Raw genomic sequence first — 4,729 nt, 5'->3', positions numbered from 1 at the left:
GAAGAATCTCTAACACTGGTATACTGGTGCTTTTTTTTCCCATTGCAATGTAAACATTAATACCTTAGGGATCAGTATTAACTGTAAAAAGAAAGCTAATATTCTCTGGGAAATTCCCAACAAGAATCAGGCTATAGCTTATAAAAAATAAGCTTTTAAGACCCCCTTTCTGAAGAAAAATTTATACTGATTGACTACTATACTTAATTAAAGTGAAATTTTGTGGTTTCTTGGTGATGAACCATTTTTTATCTGGATCACATTTTCTAAACACACATAGATACCAGGCAAAAGAGCAAATACCTGTTCATATCTGAATAGTTTCAAATTAGTGAGTTAGGGTTTTATTTATATAGCTTATCAAAGTTAATAATTGGTAACATATTCATTGTTTTCCAAAAATACATTAAATTTCACACAACTGTCATTTCATGAAAGGGATTTTGATTTGATTAACATGAGGTAAAACTACAACTAAACCTAACAATGAGAGTGTTGTTTTGCAAATAGTTCTTCTAAGAAACCAGTTATTTTAAAAATAATTATGTTTATTTTTATATTGTTTATTGTCAAAAATTTTCATATACAACTCCTCCATGGCAATTTCAACTGATAATCTAGAAGATGAGGAGAACAAGTATTTTATAATTTTTAAAGTCACTTTTAGTTTCTTTCATTTTGCTTCCAGAATGAGAGGCAGAGAAATTTTAAAGGCCATCTCACATATAGTGCAAATATAGCTGAAATTGCAGAATCTTGACATACACAAAAACAGACAACAAATTTTGAGATTTTGATGACAGAAGCAAGTAGCACTAGAGTCAACGTAAATTGAAATGATGAAAGATTAATGGAGATCTTTGATCCTGATCTTGAAGAAAACCCTAGAATAAATATTACAGAACAGAAGCATCCTAGGCATTTTTAGTTCAATCCTCTATAATATCACAAGTCTGTTGAAAGACGCCAAAATCAGAGGCTGAGATATGAGCAACAACCAAAGCATTCTGTTTCTGCAAAGATCAAACTCATGAAGTTCATAGATTCTGGTGCACAATCTTCTGCAACCTTGATGACCAGTATCTTTAATTTCATTTGCTGGTTACTTCTAAGTTCCTTGTTTTTTCTCTGGATGTTGCAAAGCACTTTGAAGAGGGATCCAACCAGCAGATTTTATGTTGCCTTTTTATGTCATTCTTTGTTACTAAATTTTTAATTTCTTCAAGAATAGCCTAAATTTGCTGTTGTTACTAGCGCATATTTTCCATCTTCACTTCCCAGAAAGATTAAAATCAGAGCTTGGTATATATTATTCCAAGACCTCCTAGCTTTTAGTGTCTGGGCTGAGAAGTCACCTGAAATTCATTTTGTTTGCCCTTTAAATGTTACCTGTCATTTTTCTCTAACAACCTTTAAAATTGTATCCATATTCTTATATGTTGGGCATTTTCATAATGAGGTGCCTTGGTGTAGGTCTGTTGCAATTTTGTATATTTGGAGTCCTGTAAGCCTCTTGTATTTTATTTTCTATTTCACTCTTAATGGTTGGGAAATTTTCTGATTTTATTCCATTGAAAATATTGTGCATTCCTTTAGTTTGTGTCTTTAAGCCTTCCTCTATCTTGGTAAATCTTAATTTTGGTCTTTTCATGTTATCCCATATTTCTTGAAAATTCTGTTTGTGTTCTCTTAACATATTTTCTCCATGGTGAACTTTATTTTCCAGATTATATATTTTGTTTTTATTGCCTGAAAGTCTATCTTTCAAGTAGTCTAGTCTGGTGATGCTTTCCATTGAGTTTTTATTTGGTTTATTGATTCCTTTATTTCTGTAATTTCTCATTGATTCTTCTTTAGGATTTCTATCTCCTTATTGAAGTGATCTTTCACTTCTTGGATTTTATTTCTGATTTTACTCCTTATATCACCTTTTACCTCTCAGATCAGTTTAACTATGAACTTTCTAAATTCCTTCTCTGACATTTCCTCCACTGTGATATCATTGGGTTCTGCTAATGGGGAATTTTTATTTGTTTGGGATGGTTTGTTCCCTTGCTTTTTCATGCTGTTTTTATGTCTACCCATTTATCAGTAAGAATCTGAGGTGACAGAGCTTTTACCCTATGAATTTATAGTGTTCCTAAATATTTCTGGTACCTCATATTTTAGGGTGGGACAAATAACCACAACAACAAATGCAATCAATATTCAGTTTTAAATTAAATGTTTATTTTGGCATCTATAATGTTAATTGGTACTATAAATAGAAATGGCCTTGAAGCAAGAACCAAGGTCAGGCAGTTAGTATAGATAGATGATCAGGTGTGGTCAGGAAGATGGAAACTGAGTCTGTTGGAAAGATGGAAGCTGACTCAAAGGGAATGGACACATCTCCTTCACCTATGGCCAAGGTCATTTGCCTCTGGGTTATTGAAATGGTAATACCTTTAGGGCACATCCCTCTTCCCTCACTAGTGGCCAAAAAGTCACCTTCATGGGTTGGGGGGATTGTCCCTCCTAAGAAGGAGCTGTTAATGAATGTCTCCTGGGCTGCTCCTTTCCTGCCTGGACCCCATAGCAGCTTCATTCCCACCCTTGGCCCACCTTTTGGTCACAAGTCACTTGAGTCATGAGTCACATATGTAGGATGTGGGGGAGGAGAAGCCATGAGAACAAAAAAAAATTCTAAAATGTATAAAAGGGGCAGGACACTCCTACTTCTTTGGATACCCAGCTCTAGGACCCCTTCTCTGGAGAAGTCTGTCTTTTTTCTATCCTTAAATAAAACTTGCTTTCTATACTTGCCTCAGCGTTTCTCAAATATTTAATCTTCACATCTGGGGAAACAGAACTCAGCTCTGATTGATTTTCATCACTGGTAGTATCAGTCTTGTAGGCAATTGCCAACAGTAGAGATATTATGTTTACAAAAGGATTTGCTGCTTCAAAAAGGTGAAGAAGGAAAATGCAGAGGAGATGTAAGATGTAATAATTGTGAGGGAGGATGAGACATAGTAGTTGTCAATAGTTAAAGGAAGAGACAACAATAGATTTTGGCTGTTTGCAAAAAAAAAAAAAAAAGAAAGAAAAAAGAAAGAGAATCAGGGTAAAGAGAAAAACATTATAAAACAGCAACAAAAATATATAAAATAAAACCTAGGTATACTAATCAAAAACACTCGTTCTCAAAACATAGAGTCTAGAAAATAACTACCTTCAAGAAATGCTAGAAATGAGAAGAGTGAGACAAAGATATATATGTACAAATGTTCATGGATCATTCAGCACAGAAAAATTTTTAAAAAGGGGGTTCTTAGTGGAAGATTAAGTTTATTGTTTCCATTGTGATGGTTGAAAATTGGCCTATAATATTGTATGTTGTTTGTCAGTTGCCAATTGTCTTTCTTTCTATTTTTTTCTTGAGGTATGTATTGTTCACAAGAGTAGTAATGGGGGCTGTCAATTCTTCCTTTTTGTGGAGCTAGTTAGGTTGCCTGTTCTCAGCTTAGTTAGGTTATCTGTTCTCAGCTTCCCTTTTCTGTGTAGTATGAAAGGTGGGGGCTGAAGGGTGTTGTCTACTCCACTCACAGTGAGGGGTAGCTGCAGAGTTCTGTGAAAGGAGTTCTCAGAGGTGAAGCCCCCAGAGGCGGAGTTTGGGTCTAGCTAGAGCCCTGGTGCTTTGTGGAATGATGTTTGGTGAAGCTTTTAAATCAGCACACCTCCAGAGCCTGGCTGTTTTTGGTTTGTGATGGGCATCTGTATTGCTGGAATCTCCCCAGTCCTTCATCCACCTCCACCTTCTGCATCTTGGCTACCTGGGCCCAGTCCCAAGCAAGACTCAAAGAGTGAAAGGCACCCAGGATCTCTTGGCTCGAATGTCTCAATTCATCTGGGTGCAACACTTCCCAAACCTTAATTTCACTTGTTTCCTAGTCACACTCCAGCTCACTTGGTGGGCCTCTGTAGGGTCAGGTGTTCAGACCCAGAGAACTTACACAGGTCTGGGCGCTGGGTTTGGACTCACACCTGTCTGCTGGGTGGGTGGGTAATGGCAGCACTCCCTGCTGTCTGTGGGCCACTAGGAGACAAGTAGAGTTTTTCTTACACAAAAACAAAGCACAGCTCACCCACTGGATCAGCTCAACAGTGTCTGGGATCACTGTTCTCTCTACTTCAAGACAGGCCCTTGGTGCCACCTAAAATGTGGCTCCTTTAGTCTCCCCCTCTGACCTGCACGCAGTGGATCTTCCTCGGCTGCCGGTGCCAGAGGTGGGTTTTTTCCTTTAGTTTTAAAAAATTTTTATTTTATCCAACCTTCTGAGTTTTTAGGCTATTGTGAGAGTCTAGTATTAAATCCCAGTAGGATTTCTTATATTCACTGACCTCAAAGGGAAGTTGTTTGTTCGTTTTCCTGGACTCATGCCATGGATCAGTTTGGAAAATAACCTCTGTTCCACCATCTGGACCCCTCCACTGTGCCCATTGTTATTCTTAATTTTGATATGGACTTCCCAGTTCTAGGATTCCAATTAATTTCTTTTTCAAATCTGTGGTTACTTTAGGGTTGTGAGTTCCCTACTAAAATGTATAGCTTTTACTTTTCTTCTCCTTGGAAGTGATAAGCATGGTTTTGCTGTGTCTGACAGTGACTGTCTATTTTGGTTGTTTTTAATACTCCTGGTTCTTATGTGTGGTGTCTTATCCTTACTCCAAGTTCATAGTCTGAGAT

General features: G+C 37.1%; 1 pseudogene; it reads right to left on the bottom strand.

Moving 5' to 3' along the window:
* Positions 1-532: 532 nt before the first annotated feature.
* Positions 533-4,460, bottom strand: LOC114088076 (general transcription factor IIH subunit 3 pseudogene; annotated as a pseudogene).
* Between the last annotated feature and the right edge of the window lie 269 nt (positions 4,461-4,729).

This window comes from Marmota flaviventris, chromosome 2 (assembly GCF_047511675.1).
Source record: "Marmota flaviventris isolate mMarFla1 chromosome 2, mMarFla1.hap1, whole genome shotgun sequence".
Classification (NCBI taxonomy): Eukaryota; Metazoa; Chordata; class Mammalia; order Rodentia; family Sciuridae; genus Marmota; species Marmota flaviventris.
Note: the sequence above shows the minus strand (reverse complement) of the source record. Positions and strands in the feature narration are given on the sequence as shown.